Here is a 17,691-nt window from a genome sequence, read left to right as displayed (position 1 = left end):
ATCTGCTTTCTGATGAAACAGCCAGGTTTGGAGGCCTTTGGTGATTAGTCCCAAACTAATCTGGTGAACACCACAACCATCCCTGTGATGGGTCCAAGAATTGTTTTCTTTCTCTCTCACCGAGTGGTTTCCCCAGAACTGGATCAGGAACTTAAGATCGAGGAAGGTTTGGCCACATTTGAAGCCATGCAACCCTCTAGTAGTTTCCTTCCTACCCAAAATGTCAGCTAATCTGACCCTCTAGCCCCAGCCCTAGCCCCCACCCCAGGGACTCAAATTTTCACCTTCAACTGTTCTGTCTCTCAGACATTGTTTTTTGAAAGCCCTGTGTGTAGTGGCCACTAATCCCTGCCCTCCTGCCCTCATCACTTCCCCAGCTGCCCAGTATACTCACTGTGCCAGGACAGGCCACATCCCATCCAGCCTGCACTCATGCTGGTCACTCTGCCTTTTCCCCTGTCATGCAAACTCCTACTCATCCTTCAGGGCCCAGTTTAGAAGATTCCTCCTCCTGGCAGTCTCCCCTGATTCCACCCTTACAGGCAGTCATTTTTCCCTGAATGAGCCCCTGCAGTAACTATTGGCTTTACATTTCTGGTCCCAGCCAGTTGGTGAGCCCCTTATACAAGACAGAGCGCATATGCTTCTCTGACCTCCAGTGACCAAGCCCAGGACTGTGAGGATCAGGGTAAGTGCTGGGAAAACATTTCCTAATGCTTCATCTATCCCCTCCCCTCTTCTCTAAGTCTGTGTCTCCAAAAGACAGAAGAATTATAGCTCAAATTGTGGACTAAATGATTGTGTAAAACCATCCCTAAAAGGATTCAGGGATGTTTGGGGAACACACAAGTCTCTGTGCCAGACAACACTTTCAGAAAGTGTAAGAGAGCCTATAGGATCTGGAGTTAGATAGATGTCGGTTCAAATTGCAGCCGGGGCCACTTACCAGCAAGTCCCATCCTCTCCCTGAGCCTCACAAATGGGGTGGTTGTGCAGATTAAATATGTGAATGTAGGCAGGGCCTACACAGAGCAGCTGCTCACAAGACACCTCCTTCAGATGCCACCAGGCTTCCCAGCCCAACAGGTCAGTCTTCCCTCCCCAACCCCAAACCTCTCCTTCTCTGGGCACTTGATTTTTCAGATGTACCCTTAGCCTCCAGAGGAGCACTTCTGAACATACTGATTCCCAGGGGAAGAAGGGGAAGTTGAAGAATGCTGGGTTCTGGGGGGATGCAGTCAGAGGAAGGGGGAGGTCTGTAGCCTGTGGCCAGGAGAGTGGCTCTACCTTCTGCCTGCCTAAGGGTTACCATTTTACACCCAACCACCCATCTTCTCCCTGCAAAAAGAGGATATTATCCTATTTTACAGATGAAAACAGAGGCTGAGAAAGAAGCAGTGGCTTATAAAAGGTCCTGCTCTGGCAAGTGATGGGGTGGCTCAGAATTTATACCCAGTAGTCATTCAATAAATACTAAAAGGAGGTCAGGTAATATAAAGGCAGGGATGAGACTCTGGGGTAAGGGTTTAGTAAAGTGGATGGTCTTCCAATTTTTTTCCTTTTTTGGCCATGTGGAGCAGCATGAAGGATCTTAGTTCCCCAACCAGGGATCAAACCTGGGTCCCCTGCAGCGGAAGTGCGGAGTCTTAACCACTGGACTGCCCAGTCTTCCAAATTTTTTGATCAAGTACCCCTTTAAAGAATTTCAAGAGGGGCTTCCCTGGTGGCACAGTGGTTGAGAATCTGCCTGCCAATGCAGGGGACACGGGTTCGAGCCCTGGTCGGGGAAGATCCCACATGCCGCGGAGCAGCAAAGCCCGTGCGCCACAACAACTGAGCCCATGTGCCACAACCACTGAAGCCCGCATGCTTAGAGCCCATGCTCCACAACAAGAGAAGACACCGCAACGAGAAGCCCACAGACCGCAACGAAGAGTAGCCCCCATTCGCTGCAACTAGAGAAAGCCTGCACGCAGCAACAGAGACCCAATGCAGCCAAAAATAAATAAGTAAATAAATTTATAAGAAAATAATTTTAAGAGAATATGTATATACCCACTCATCTTTGAAAGTCGATATCTAATTTTAAGTCATATATTTAAATAATATAATTTTTGGTGTACTATATGTGTGCTTTAAGTATATCTTAATCAAAACCTTGGGGCTGTAGATTCAACTCTATCAATTTATAGAAAACGTCTCTCATGTGTCTGAAATGCCAAAACCAGGCCCCATCATCAAATCCCTCAGCCAACTGACTGACTTTTTTTTTAATATAAGAATATGGAATGCTTTATGAATTTGCATATCATCCTTGCACAAAGGCCGGGCTAATCTTCTCTGTGGTGTTCCAATTTTAGTATATGTGTTGCTGAAGCAGCACTCTGACTTTCAATCGGAAAAGATTTGACTCCACTTCTCAATTAAAACCAGCATGTTAATATGTCTCCCCATGACAGCCCTGCTGGGTTCTAATTCTAGGACTGACAGACAAGGCCAAAGCCTTGCCCTGAGTTTACTGGGTGAAGTCAGTCCTTGGGAAGCTCTGAGGGCTCTCCAGCACCTTCCTCTCCAGAGGTGCCCATTCAGGGAAATTCATCTGGGTGAGATGTGGCTTTTCTCTCATGAGTGGGAAGCCATCTGAAAGAACTAGAGAGAGGTGTTTTCTCAGGCAGATCAAGGAGTTCAGATGGAAGTTAAAGGTCTGGGAATTTGTACCCTTAACTCCAACTATGCTTGGAACAATCTAGAAAGTCTTCACATCCCCCAGGTGAAGACCTTAGGCAAAAACCATGACTGGAAAATATGTTTCTGTGTAGAACAGGAGGCAGCAACTGTTGGAGAGGGGCTAGGAGGGAGGGCTTTTTTTAAAGGCAGAAGGGACTTGGTCTTGTGTAAACCATTCCACCTCAGGGCCTGTGTTCCTATGTCTGGAAGATTCTGCTCCCAGCTCTGCCAGGGCTCTTTCCATCTATCAGTTCAAGAGTCCCTCTTCAGACAGGCTCACCTGGCTTCTCCCTCACCTTGAGGACCGCTAATTGACCCAAGGTCACTCTATTACATCTTCCTGTCGAGGTAACTTATAGCAATTACCATTCTCTGAAATGATCTGATTTTTCCCTACTTATTTCTTTATTTTCTTTTTATTGAGATATAATTCATATACCATGAACTTCACCCTTCTAAAGTGTACAATCTGGGAATTCCCTGGCGATTCAGTGGTTAGGACTCTGAGCTTCCACTGCAGGGGGCTGGGGTTCAATCCCTGGTCGGGGAACTAAGATCCCACAAGCCATGTGGTGCAGCCAAAAAATAAAATTTTAAAAATAAAATTAAATGTACAATCCAGTGGTTTCTTTCTTTTTTTTTTTAAATTAACTAAAAAAAAAATTTTTTTGGGCCACACCTTGCATTTGTGGGATCTTAGTTCCCAGACCAGGGAGTAAATCCCAGCCCCTTAGCAGTGAGAGGGCAGAGTCCTAACCATTGGACCGCCAGGGAATTCCCCAGTGGTTTCTAATATACTCACAAAGTTGTGCAGCCATCACCACTATCTAATTCCAGAGCATTTGCATCACTTAAAGAAAAACCTTGTACCCATTAGCAGTCAGTCATTCCCCATTCCCTCCCTCCCCCCAGGCCCTAACAACCACTCATCTACTCTCTGTCTCTACAGGTCTGCCTGTTTTGGATATGTCATATACATGGAATCATACAGTATGTGGTCTTTTATGTCTGGTTTCCTTCACTGAGCATGATGTTTTCCAGACTCATCCATGTTGTGGCATGTAGCAGTACTGCATTCCTTTTTATCGCTGAATAATACTGTATTCTATGGATATACATTTCATTTATCAGTTGATGTTTTGTTTATCAGTGATGATTTCACTTTGGGGCTACTATGAACAATGTTGCTATGAACATTTGTGTACAAATTTTTTCATGGACAGAGTCCTAACCACTGGACTGCCAGAGAATTCCCCAGTGGTTTCTAATATACTCACAAAGTTGTGCAGCCATCACCACTATCTAATTCCAGAGCATTTTCATCATTTAAAGAGAACCCTTGTACCCATTAGCAGTCAGTGTGCATTTCCCTAACAACTAGTGATGTTGAGCACATTTTCTTGTGTTTATTGGCCATTTGTATATCTCCTTTTAAGACATGTCTATCCAGGGACTTCCTTGGTGGCGCAGTGGTTAAGAACTTGCCTGCCAATGCAGGGGACACAGGATCGAGCCCCGGTCCAGGAATATCCCACATGCCGCTGAGCAACCAAGCCGGTGGGCCACAACTACTGAGCCCACGCATCACAGCTACTGAAGCCCGCGCACCTAGAGCCAGAGCTCCACAACGAGAGAAGCTGCCACAATGAGAAGCATGTGCACCGCAAGGAAGAGTAGGCCCTGCTTGCTGCAACTAGAGAAAGCCCGCGTGCAGCAGCAAAGACCCAACCGCAGCCAAAAAATATAAATTATTTTTTAAAAAGACATGTCTATCCAGATTCTTTGCACATTTTTTGATCTTTTATTATTATTTTTTAAAGAGAACCCATTTAGGGCTTCCTTGGTGGCGCAGTGGTTGAGAGTCCGCCTGCCGATGCAGGGGACACGGGTTCGTGCCCTGGTCCGGGGGGATCCCACATGCCGCGGAGCGGCTGGGCCCATGGGCCCGCTGGGCCTGCGCGTCCGGAGCCTGTGCTCCGCGGCGGGAGAGGCCACAGCAGTGAGAGGCCCGCGTACCGCAAAAAAAAAGAGAACACATTTTAAAAAAAATTTTGGTTGTGTTGGGTCTTGGTTGCAGCATGTGGGATCTTTTTTGCGGCTTGTGGGATCCTCCACTGCAGAGCGCAGGCTCCTCATTGCGGTGCGCAGGCTTCTCTCTAGTGGCCTGTGTGCTCAGTAGTTGCGGCATGTGGGATCTTAGTTCCCTGATTAGGGATCAAACCCGCATCCCTCGCACTGGAAGGCGGATTCTTAACCACTGGATCACCAGGGAAGTCCCCTCTTTGCACTTTTTTTTTTTTTTTTTTTTACATTTTTTAAATTGGGTAATGTCTTTTTTGGTTGTTGAGTTATAAGGATGCTTTACGTATTCTGGATACAAGTCCTTTTTGGATATAAGATTTACAAATATTTTTTCCCATTCTGTAGGTTGTGTTTTCACTTTCTTTTCTTTTCTTTTTTTTTGCGGTACGCGGGCCTCTCACCGCTGTGGCCTCTCCTGTTGCGGAGCACAGGCTCCGGACGCGCAGGCTCAGCGGCCATGGCTCACGGGCCCAGCCGCTCCGCGGCACGTGGGAATCTCCCCGGACCGGGGCACGAACCCGTGTCCCCTGCATCGGCAGGCGGACCCCCAACCACTGCGCCACCAGGGAAGCCCCGTTTTCACTTTCTTGATAGTATCCTTTGAAATACAAAGGCTTTTAATTTTGATGAAGTCCAATTTATCTATTTTTTTCTTTTGTTGCTGTGCTTTTTGGTAATATCTTAGAAAGCATTGCTTAACCCAGGTCATGAAAATTTATCCCTATGCTTTCTCCTTAAACTTTTGTAGTTTTAGCCCTTATATTTAGGACTTTGGTCTATTTTGAGTTACTTTACTATAGTGTGAGGTAGGGATCAAACTTCATTCTTTTGCATGTGGATATCCACTTGTTCCAGCACCATTTTTTTAAGAGACCATCTTTTCCTCTTGAATAATGGTCTTGGCACCCTTGTCGAAAAATCAATTGACCATAGAAGCATGGGTTTCTTTTTTATTTCTCAATCTATTCCATTGATCAATAGATCTATCTTTATGCCAGTACTACAAAGTCTTTTCTTTTTTTTTATGGAGAGGCATTTTATTTTAAATATAGCAGTGTGTACATGTTAATCCCAAACCCCCAATATATCCCTCCCCCCAACTTACAAAGTCTTAATTGCCTGATTTTTTTTTTGGTCCACACCTCCATCTTTCTCACTGTCTAGAATGGAAGTACCAAGAAGTTAGGACTTGTTCACTGCTCTGTTCCCAATGCCCAGAACAAGGCCTGGTGCAGAGTAGATGCTTGATAAATATTTGTGGATTGAATGAATACATCCTCTAATAAGTACAATGCTTTTGGGAAGAAGCCAGTTGAGAGGGGAAAGTTGAGGGTACAATAATGAGAAGTCACTGAGGTCAAGGGGGTGCAGGGTGTATGAATGGGGTCATAGGTGGATGGATGGACCACAGAGCAGAGGACATGTAGGGAAAGGCAAGGGGCCTCAGCTATGTTTTAAGTGGGAAGGGAAGGAAATTGAGAGAGGTCCCACCCAGTACCTCTGTTTTCTCCAGAGATAGGAAGTGAAGGGGAAGGGAGGGGCTGCAGGCTCAAGGAAGCTGAGGACAGCTGAGTGACCTTGGGGCTGGAGCCCATCTTGGGCCTAACCAGTGGGCACCCTCCACTCATGATTGGATCCCCTCCAGGGTTCTAGGGTGAAAAGGTTATCAGATGAAAGGTCAAGGGGGGAAGTGCTAGAGAGGGTGCATGTGAAGTTGGCCTTGGGCCCCAGGCTGGCGGAGGCAGGAGGGAAGCCATAGCACAGGGCCCCTGACCACAGGCAACATTTCCTGAGGAGAATGCCAGGGAGTTTCCAGAGGAGTCAGTGATAAGACAGAACCAATGAGATGAACAACTAAGGTATGACAGTCAACAAAAGCGCTTCCCTGCTCCCACAAAACCTGGGCCCCTTGCCTGGAGAGTCAGTTGATGTGTCTAGAGTTCATAATAAGCCCCAGGGATACTTGCAGAGGCCTTAAATAATAGGGCATCTCAGGGTTTGTATAGTAGCCAATGGGAGGATGCAGGTGATTTCAGAAGGTCTATCTAATTAGTCATATTAATGAGCCTAAGGCAATTAAGAGACCAGAGGGGAGGAGTTGAGGGGGCCTCAAGGTGGTGGCATCTCTAGCCCTGCCCAGGGAGGGGACCCTGGAGGACAGCCAGGTGACTTAGGGATATGATAGGCCCTGGATCTCCAGGCTGGGCAGGGACTGAAGCTAACAGTAAGAGAGAGGCCCTTGCTGCCTTCTGCATCTCGGGTCTGTGGCAACAAGGGGTCTGAAATGCCCTCGGAACACCTAGTCACATGCTTCCACTGTGCTGACACCAGCTCCTCACTGTGGCCTAGAACACTGTGCAAGATGTGAACCTGCCTGCAAGTCCAGCCTCATTGTCTACTCTGTTCCCCTGCCTCTACACCCTTCAGCCATACTGGCCTCCTTTGGTTCCTGGATGCAGAAAACTTTGCCCTGTTAGCCCTAGCCCTCTCCATAGTTCTGTGTAGTGGGTCTTCAGTGTGCCAGCTGCCTGTGCTGGTGCCTGAGAGGTAGCACACAGTGAAGTTATGGGTACAGCCTCTGGCCCAGAAGCCTCGCTTGAACCGCTGCTCTACCGCTTTAATAGCTGTGTGAACTTAAGTAATAGAACCTCTCTGTGCCTGTGTGTCCTCTGTCAAGTGATGTTGTTGAAATGTTAATATGAGCTTCAAATAGTGTCTAGCACATGGCGAGTCCTGCAGTTGTTACAGTCATGATTATTTTTCTCACGAGGTGCAGAGGTCAAGATCTGCCTGAGCTCACAGAGCTGGTACTTGGCAGTTTTCTAAGATTTTTTTTTCCAGTACATCACTGTTGCATTATGAATATCCCCAGCTAACTGCTGAGATTTTCCGTGCTATATATTCCATGATTTTGTATACTTTGTCCCGCTACTGTTTCTGTAGGTTAAATTTACCCTTGTCAGACCAAGTGAAGGGATAATGGAGTTGGAAGACTAAAAAGGCATACAGGCACATTCCCATGGACAAGCAGTTTACATTCTAATAAGAGAAGAGGAATAAAAAATAACCTTAACACAAGGTCATGTGTAATGAGGATTGTGAATTCCTGAAAGGTAGGAATATCAACAATCATAAAAAATATAACCAATGTTTTTGGGAGCTCACGGTGTACAGGCACTGGGCTTTACAATCCTCACAAAAACACCTCAGTAGGCATTAAGAATCCCATTTTACAGATGAGCGTCAGCAATGTTAAACACCTGTCGTAGGTCACACGATGACTGGAACTTGGGTCTGTCTTCCGCCAAATCACCACTTTGGACCAGTCAAGGCAGTGGTACAGGGATGACCATACCGCGGCTTAGCCGCAGTAGCTGGCAGGAGAGAAGGAGATTTAGCAAAAAGGACTTGGGGTCGTAGCAGCCGGATAGGCAGGAACCGGGCGGAGTTGGGGGAGGCCGGGCCTCAACTTATGAGTTCCGCAGGGGCTGAGAATGGCTGTACCCACGCCACCCGCACAGCCCCGGGGTCCCACAACAGCTCATCTTCCGCTCTGCCCCACACGTGGGGGCCTCGTTCCTGGGAGAGCGCCTCTGATTGGCCGGCTCGGTCAGGTGTCTCCCGCGGGCCAATCACCAGAGGCCAGGAGGTGGGCTGGGCGATCTGCTCTGCCTGCGTGGAGCCTCAGAAAAGGTTGTATCATGCGTGGGGCCGCGCTGGGGAAAGGCTTTCAATGTCTGGCGTAACCTAGTTCCAGCCGGCGGTTGCCTTTTACGCCTATTTATCAGAATTTGCCCCTAGCCCTGCCCCATCGCTCAGAGATAGAAAAGAGGACTGGACCAGCCTTCCTCTTGGGCTTTGGGTCCCGCCCTAATGCTTCCTCCCGCTTTTGTGCATCTTTCTCCTTTTGCTACCCTGGAGCTCCAAGCCTTCCTGTCTTTTTGCTCCTTCCTGGCCGCCCACAAACCGTGTAGTCTCTTCCCCTGTTAAGAGAAAGATTTCAACGCCTCTACAGCCAGACTCTGCCTTTTTTTTTTTGCCTCCACTGACCCTGGCCTCCCTTTCTCATCTCCCTCCTCATCCCACTTAAGTCTGGCTTCAGATCACCAGCAGTCCCACTCTGGCCACAACCGGTGGTATTTCATAATCTTTGTTGCTCCACTTTGCAGCATTTGACTCTGTTGACCCTTTTGGAACCGACAAGATTTCCTGGAGCTCCCACTCTTGTCTGGTCCCTTCCTACCTCTTTCCCAAGCCCTCTGTGCCGCCCCATCATGGGCATGCCTCCCCTTTTCCCTGTCTTTGCTGATTGTTTACCCAGACTCCCTGAGGGATCCCATCTGGTCACTGGCATCTCCTAAATGCCAGTAATTTCTGAGCCTCAGCCTCTAGCTTGGATTTGTCCTTCAGCTCCAAACTTGCTACCTGAATGTCTCACTGGTACCTAAGGCTGAAGGCAGGTGTTTCATTCAATAAATATTTGTTAAGCTGAGGGCTCATTTACAGTATAAATATTTAAAAACATATCTTTACATATAAAATAAATATGTAAGTATTTACTGCTGTGTGCCAAAAGCTTGGGAGTACTGTGTCACCTGTGACCAGCACACAGTGGGTTCTTCATTACTGTGTGCTGAATTCATGTAGGAATGAATGTTGGCATGGTGCCTGGCACAGAGGAGGTGCTCAGTGTTAGTTGCCTCATCCCTCAGCCTAGCTCCTCTCTATGCCAGGAATGGGAACTGTCCCATCACCTCACCTTCAATGCAAAAGCTACATAAGTGAGGTAAACAAGGTAAACAAGAAAGAGCTGAAGTGAAAGTCCTCCTTGTCCTGTCTAATATTCTACTCCCAGGGCAGTCTACTCCACAAAGGCAGCACTGCTCAGTGACGGGGCAAGAGAGAGAACCAGGAGCTGCCATCCTAGGACAGGCAACTGCTGCAGGCAGACTGGGAGACATACAGACCAGAGTTCAAATCCTGGTCGGGTGATCATATGGGTCCTACTGGACTTCTGTGAGCCTACATTTCTACCTGTAAGTTGGAGATATGAATAGACTCTACCTCATAGAGATTTGTAGGGATTTTCCCAGAGCTCTTAGAGGCACCTAGCAGGCATTGGTACTTAGCTATTGTTTTGGCCCAGAGACAGCAGGTAAAGATGATTTTCCCAGTGGTGCACTATCGCCACCGTGTGACGAGATGGGAAATTACATGAGGGAGATTCTTCGGCCTGAAAAGGGCTACCTAGACTTGGGCTTTCTGAAACCTGAGAATTTGCTCCCTGCTGCCAGTGCTCTGCTGTCTAGGCTCCGTCAGGCCTCCAGTGTCAGTGCTATCACCTGTGGAGGAGAAATCATCCCACCCAGGTTTAGGACACTGGCTGTGCCTTTTCTAACTGTAGAACTTTTGGTGGTTCTGCACTGTGTCATTCAAGCCTTTTCAGAGCTGGTACCCTTGACACCTGCCCTGTGCTTGGAAATCAGGGCCATCTAGCTCCAGACCTGACTCGAGATGATCCCTCTGTTTTCTCCTCCCTTCCCATCTCTCCTGAGCTCCCTTTGTCCTCCCCCTGATTCGGGACCCTGAAGTACATTTCCCCAGTAAGCATGTTAAGTTCCTGGGACTGTATTCACGCGAACAGCAGCCATGTATTGATCACCTACTGTGTGTCTGGTGCTGGACCCCTTATGGGCATTTTTTCCATATACTCTTCACAAATCCTGCTGGGCAGTTTGCTATGATTGCCCCTATTTTATAGAAGAGGACACCAAAGCAGAGAAAGGTAAAGTGATCCACCCAAAGTCGCACAGCCATCAGGTGACAAAGCCCTGCCTATAACTGCTAGGACACCTAGTATGGTGGAGAAGGCAGACAGACCTCACTTCAAATCCCACCTCTGTTGCTCACTACTGACTTCCCAACTTTGAGCTCAAGCATCCTGTCTTCCTCTAAATGAGATGGCAGCCCCCACAAGGCACAGGTGCTGGCTCCAGGGGACAGGCAGTGTTTGGGGACATAACACCAGGGATGAGAAGTGGGGAGGGTATCACAGCTGGCAGTCAGAGCTGGTATGGAACACAACTGGGGTAAGTCGGGGTCCCATTAGGGAGGCTGGAATCAATGACTGGGAGCCCCAACTCAGGACCCGGCCAGCAAAAAGTAGGGGCTCAGGGGACCAAGCTCCCATCAGCTATCACCTATGTACCCCTACCTGTTCTCCTAACACCCACTCTAGGCTTTCCAGTGCCTTTCTCACTGGGCAACCTCGTGTTGACCTTTCCAAACACACATCTGATCATGTCCTTTGCTGCTGAAGATCTTGTCCTCCCACTGCTCGCTGGGGACTCAGCCCCTCACCACTGCCCGTGAGCCATGTGTGGTCAGTTGCTATAGCCCTACCAGCTCTGTCACGTTCTCTGGTCTCTGGCCCTTCCCATCTCCTTGAAGCCACCTTAGACCTTTGCAAATGCTGTTCCCATAGACTGAAACACTCTTCCCTCCTCTCTTTGCGTAGTTAATGTGGAGGTGCTGGAAGTTCTAGTGGGTGGGGAGAGGAATGGAGAGTTTGAGACCTGAAAGAGGAGTAGAGTTTGGAAAACCGGTAGGGAAGAGAGAACAACCTGTGTAAAGGGATGGAGCTGCATGTGTTGGGGGAGGGGAACAGGTAGGGATTGAAGCTAATAGGAACAAGGCATGCCTAAGGCCAGGGTCAAATCCTTACCCCAGTTCCGAGGGCAGTGGGAGGGTTTTGAGCAGGGACGGTTACAGCGGTTCCCCTGGGTAGGGTAGAGAGGGCATATCAGCACTGCTCTGAAAAATGGAGCACCCAGAACTGAACAGTCCTCCAGGAATGACGTGATCACCAGCAAGGAAAGTCATCTTTTCCCAGGATCCCCACCTGAAACCTCTATGGGTACAGCCCAAGGCCCCAGCCACACCCAACACGAGGCTGAAGTGGGATGCTACACTTCTTGTGGCCTCCAGGAGGTGGCACCATCACCACAGCATGTCCCCTCCACCCTGTTCCCTGCTCTGGAGACCCCTCCCAGGGTGCAGAGACCAAAGAGGAAAGAAGAGGTGAGTGAGGAAAGGAGAGGAGGAGGCCAAGGGCCCAAGGGGTGGTTGGGATGCAAGTCACAGGACAGGAGAGTTGGGGTGGTACTGGCTCCCGTTTGATTTTTTTCAGGGTCAAGCAGGTTACATTAGTCTGACTTAGATTTTCACCATTGTGTGCCTCACCCTCCTCCATGCAGCCCATTGTCAGGCCCCTGAAACACTCACAGGGACCCAGCCTGTTCACCCAGCTCCTGGCCATTGCCCAAGAACCTCCAAGTTCTTGACCACCTTCCTCTCCCCCCACCCCCGCCACCGTTAGCAAGCCCTCTTATTCTAAAGACATCCTTCAATTTCCACTTCTTCCCATAGCCTGGCCACCATGGGGGCCTGCAATGTGGCTGTGCAGGATGGTGCTGGTCCCAGGCCAGAGGATGGGAGGGGAAATGGACAGTCCCTCTGTGGATGCTCTGGGACTCATTACTTCCGTCACCTTGGGAGACCACGTGTGTCCTTTGGGGGTGCTGTCCCAGTTTCCAGCTCTAACCAGGAACTAAAAAAGTCCACTCGCCCATCTCCCCACATCTGCGCTAGCAGCCCCTCACTCTCTGGTCTCTACACTCCTCTGGGAGTGAAATCCGAAGCCTGCAAGGCACTCTGTGGTGTGGCCTCATCCGGCAGCATGTCCTCCCTCACTCTGTCTGTGCTCTGTCCCTTGGCTGAACTGGAGTGGCTCAGATTCTCCCCACTCTTGCCTGCCTCCAAACCTCTGTGCCGACAGTTCCCTCTGCCTGGAGTGCTTTTCTGTACAGTTATCACAAGGCCAAATGCTCCCCTCCCTCAACTCACATAACACTTCCTCATGGAGCCCTTCCCTGGGTCGGACCAGGATCAGTCCCCATGGTAGACATTCACAGCTGCAGCCAATCGATCTTCAGAGTCTGTGTTAATTATAGTCAACGCTTTCCTGGGTGTTTTTTTTTGTTTTCTTCGGTACGCGGGCCTCTCACTGTTGTGGCCTCTTCCGTTGCGGAGCACAGGCTCCAGACACACAGGCTCAGCGGCCATGGCTCAAGGGCCTAGCCACTCCGCGGCATGTGGGATCTTCCCGGACCGAGGCACGAACCCGTGTCCCCTGCATTGGCAGGCGGACTCTCAACCACTGTGCCACCAGGGAAGCCCATGGGTGTTTATTTAATGTCTGTCCCCACCTCTAGATTTCCAGCTCCTCAGGGCAGGGGCTTGTCTTCATCACAGGGTATAACCACTGACTAGAATGGCACCTGGTATATAGTAGGTGCTCAATAAACGTTTGTTGATTTACTGTGCCTTCCAGCCCTCTTCTGTGGTTTCTTCTTCAGCTTGGTCACCCACGTCACCTCCTCTGGAAAGCATCACTGACCCCTGCCCTGGGCGTACATTGCTCCTGGGCTTCATTTCCGGGCTTCATTCCTTTGTTTGCTTTTCAATTCCCTTTGGGCCTCATTCCCCACTCTTATCTCCCTGCGCCCCAGGCAGCCTTGCTAATGGTTTTGTGTGTGTTCTTGTAACATGTGTGTTCTCTGTGTCATCATTTCTTTTGTGCAAATGGCTTTATGCTTTCGAGCTCACTACATTTCTTACCCTGGAATTCCACTCAGCACTGGCTTCTGAGGTCCCTTCACATGGCTGCGCATCCACTGGGTCTTCTGCACATGTAATGCATCCATCTCCCAGTGATGGACTCCAGATTGCCTCCAATCCCTCCTCCAAACTTCCCCATGTGGTCCTGTGTGAGGATTTGGGGAAGGGGGTGGTATATATTCAGGGAAAAATTGCTAGATCATAGAACATTCGTTTATATAATTAGCTGAAAGCTCCCAGGTGGCTCTGGGATAGCTGCACCCACAGTCCAGGTGGGCCCCCCATATCCCTGTCAACACCTGGCATTCTTTAGCTTGCTAACTTTTACCAGTCTGATAAGTGCAAAATGAGAGCATCTCTTGCATAATTCTTGAGTTTCAGGGTCTCTTCATAAGCTTGCTAACCTCTGATTTCCTTGTCATTCAATCACCTCATCATACCCTCACCATAAAAATTTTTTTTTTTTTTTTTAATTTTTGGCCACACCGTGTGGCTGCTGGGATCTTAGTTCTCTGACCAGGGATCGAACCCGGTCAGTGGAAGCACAGAGTCTTAACCTCTGGACCACCTGAGAAGTCCCTGTAGTATTTTGAGGTGTCTTTTCCTTGTGGATTTGCAGGCCCTCCTTAGGTGCCCCATGCTGTCCTGACACAGTGTGGGAGAATGCTGGCTTATAGGCAGACACCCTGAGCCTAGGTGCTGTAAGGGCAGTGATGGTTCTGAGCCCTCTTGGGGTTCCCAGCCCCACATCAGAGGGTGAGAGGAGGGTCGACCATCCCTCGGTGGACACTGTAGGGCTCATCACTGTGGTCCAAGACTATGTGTGTACTTTGGGGGGCACTGTCTTAGCTCCTAAAGGGGCTGGGAAGCCTCTTTGAGATCAGCTCACCAGCCTGGAATTTAAATTTTGAATCTGAGAAATTCATTCAACAGGTATTCATTCTGTGAACATTTAGGGAGCACTTACCATGCGCCAGGCCCCGTTGTCGACATTCAGGTACAACTGTGAATGGGACAGTCCCTCGGCTTCTCAGAGCCCGTCTTCTAGTGAGGTGGCAGCCAGTAAAGAGTGAGCAAATAAGATAATTACAGAAGAAAACAAACAAGGGGCTAAAATATGGAATAACGGGGTGGGTACTTTGGCCAGAGCGGTCAGGAGAGTCCACTCTTAGGAGATGACTTTCATTCTTTTTTTCTTTAATAATTTATATCACTTTTAAAAATATTTATTTTTATTTTATTTATTTTTGGCTGCATTGGGTCTTTGTTGCTGCACGTGGGCTTTCTCTGGTTGAGGCGAGCCGGGCTACTCTTCGTTGCAGTGTACGGGCTTCTCACTGCGGTGGCTTCTCTTGTTGCGAAGCACGAGCTCTAGGCACGCAAGCTTCAGTAGCTGCGGCACGCGGGCTCAGTAGTTGTGGCTCTCAGGCTCTAGAGCGCAGGCTCCGTAGTTGTGGTGCATGGGCTTAGTTGCTCTGCAGCATGTGGGATCTTCCTGGACCAGGGCTCGAACCCGTGTCCCCTGCATCGGCAGGCGGATTCTCAACCACTGCGCCACCAGGGAAGCCCTATATCACTTTTTTGTGTTTGACTTTTAAAAAAAAATTTGTTTATTATTTATTTATTTTTGGCTGTGTCGGGTCTTAGTTGCGGCACGCAGGATCTTCGATGAGGCATGTGGAATATTTCGTTGCGGTGTGCAAGCTCTTCGTTGAGGCATGCAGGCTACTCTCTAGTTGTGGCATGCAGGTTTTCTCTTCTCTAGCTGTAGCACACAGGCTCCAGGGCATGTGGGCTCTGTAGCTGTGGCACACAGGCTCTCCAGTTGAGGCTCAAGAGCTCAGTAGTTGTGGTGCGCAGGCTTAGTTGCCCCACGGCATGTGAGATCTTAGTTTCCTGACCAGGGATCGAACCTGCGTCCCCTGCATTGGACGGCTGATTCTTTACCACTGGACCACCAGGGAAGTCCTGATGACCTTTGTTCTGACAGCTAGCCAGAAACACCAGTGGACTAGCATTCCAAGCAGAGACCCGCAAGTAAAAGGCCCGGAGGTTCTCATGAACTTGGGGTGGTGGAAAAACAGAAAGAAGGTCACTGGAGGTGGAGAATCGATGGGGGAGGGGTATGCGAGGAGTTTGGGGAGTGGGCAGGGGTCAGTTCAGGCTTCGTCCCGTGGGCCTGGGTTCAGCCTGGGCTGGTGTGTGAAGTGGCAGGAGGACAGTGTGGCTGTGTAGGAGGGTGTTGGGCCCTGGAAACTCTGAAACTGGCTCTGGGGCAGCCTGAGGTTTGGGCCAGGCAGCCTTGGAAACTGGTGTGTACTCAGAGGGGATACTTTTCTCCTCTGGTATTTTTACTTTTCTTTTCTTTTAATTAATTTATTTTTCTGGCTACACCGTGCAACTTGCAGGATCTTAGTTCCCCAACCAGGGATCGAAACTGGGCCCACAGCAGTGAAAGCACAGAATCCTAACCACAGGACTGCCAGGGAATTACCGCTTTTTTTTTTTTTCAAAAAAATTTCAAATTTCAATTTTTGTAGATAAATAATACACGTATCAGGTACAAAAATCAAAAGAAACAAAGGTCTCCTCCCTCCTTGACCCCAGCCACCTAGTTCCCCTCCCCAGAAGCAGCCATGGTGACCACCTGCCCACCCTTCCCAAGCGATTGCATCCCTACAACTGCAGGTACGTGTTTCACAGGGACTTGCGTGCCCTGCCTCATCTTGAATTTTCCCCTCAGTAGTGTAACGGAGAGCAAATTCCCCATCAGAACACTTAGAGCCCCTTTGTGAAGGCTCTAGAGCTGTCCTGTCAATACACAGCTCCTTAAACTTATATTTAAATTAATTGCAATAAAATAATCCCTCAGTCACACAAGCCACATTTCAAGTGCTCAATAGCCATGCGTGGCCAGTGGCTACCATAGTGGACAGCACAGATAGAGAATATTTCCATCACTGCAGACGGTTCTCCTGAACAGTGCTGCTCTAGAGAATTCCATGCTGTCCATCATTTATTTCTAGCCTGTCTGCCTTCAGGGGGTGGCTTGGAAGGGGCCACACCATAGAGGCAGAAGCTCAGCTATGTGAGGTGAAGCTTTCCTCAGCACATGCAGTGGGTCCCCCAGCAATTATAATAATCTCAGTCCCCCAGGATCCAAGGGCTACCCCTTTTACAAGGTTGTAGAGCTGTGCTGTCCAATATGGGTCTGGCCATCTCAGCCTTTTGAGCCAACCCTCCTCTCCCGGAACCTGATTTCCTAGGGGTCTCAGCTGGTAAAGGAAAGGGCCTCCCTGACCAGGAGCCTTGTCATCGCCCTTACCAGGTCATTCAGTCGTTTGACAAAACTTTGTGGGCCTGCCCTGCACTGGACCTGACTTAAAGGGGGAGCCCATGAGGCCCCTGCCCTGAGTGAGACAGAGAGAGCCATAAATGGGTCATTCCAGTTGTGCATAGAGGCAGAATGCCTAGGCAGTGCTGTGAGATTAGCGTGGGCTTCCTGGAGGAGGTGATAGCTGAGCCAAGCCCTGAAGGGAACAAGGATGGTCTAGAGGTTCAAAAGCTGCGAGAAGCCTACAGCCATATGCTGCAGGGTCAGCGGGTGCGATCAGTAGGGCCAGGTCAGGCTGGGCCCCAAGTACCAGCACAAGAACATGAGGTTGGCACTAGGGGGCCTGGAAGGGGCTGGTGCTGTGGCATGTGAGCTGCGACTGGGTAGGAGAGGAAGCAGGGAGAGGCAGGGTGAGTTCAGCTGTTGACAATTTCACGCCATCTCCTTAGCCACTTCTTGCGGACAGGCCCCAGCCTCGGGGCCCAGGTGCCGATGAAGGTCAGATTTCGGTAGCAAGAGAATAAAAGGCGATTTCCTCTGGAGGGGGGCCCTCTCCCCCCAGAGAGAGCTGCAGCTGCCTCACACACATACTCTGGGATTAGGCTAAATCCAATAGCAGGTGGCAGGGTGGGAGGGGGGCTCCCAGTTAGGGTTCCGGAGTGTGGGAAGGGGCGGGCAGTGGCAGCGCACACCTGTGTCTGTACCTGAGAGTGGGTCTCCTCCATCCCTCCCTTTCTTCAACTCTTTACTTTGCCTCACTTCTGCCTGGTGCTGCCCTGAGTGGGAGTTGGGAGGGCAAGGACAGTAACCGCTAACCTGGATCAAGGGCTACATGAACATGGGCAGGGGAAGGGGGGCAATGCAAGACG

At 49.6% G+C, this 17,691-nt stretch overlaps 1 non-coding gene across 1 annotated transcript; it reads right to left on the bottom strand.

The window, feature by feature from the left end:
• Positions 1 to 2,277: 2,277 nt before the first annotated feature.
• On the bottom strand, positions 2,278 to 2,383 carry LOC136121733 (U6 spliceosomal RNA). Its single transcript, XR_010655755.1, has one exon. It is a non-coding gene; the product is annotated as a U6 spliceosomal RNA (small nuclear RNA).
• Between the last annotated feature and the right edge of the window lie 15,308 nt (positions 2,384 to 17,691).

The sequence above is a fragment of the Phocoena phocoena genome, chromosome 3 (assembly GCF_963924675.1).
Source record: "Phocoena phocoena chromosome 3, mPhoPho1.1, whole genome shotgun sequence".
Taxonomy (NCBI): domain Eukaryota; kingdom Metazoa; phylum Chordata; class Mammalia; order Artiodactyla; family Phocoenidae; genus Phocoena; species Phocoena phocoena.
This window is presented reverse-complemented; position numbering and strand designations above follow the sequence as displayed.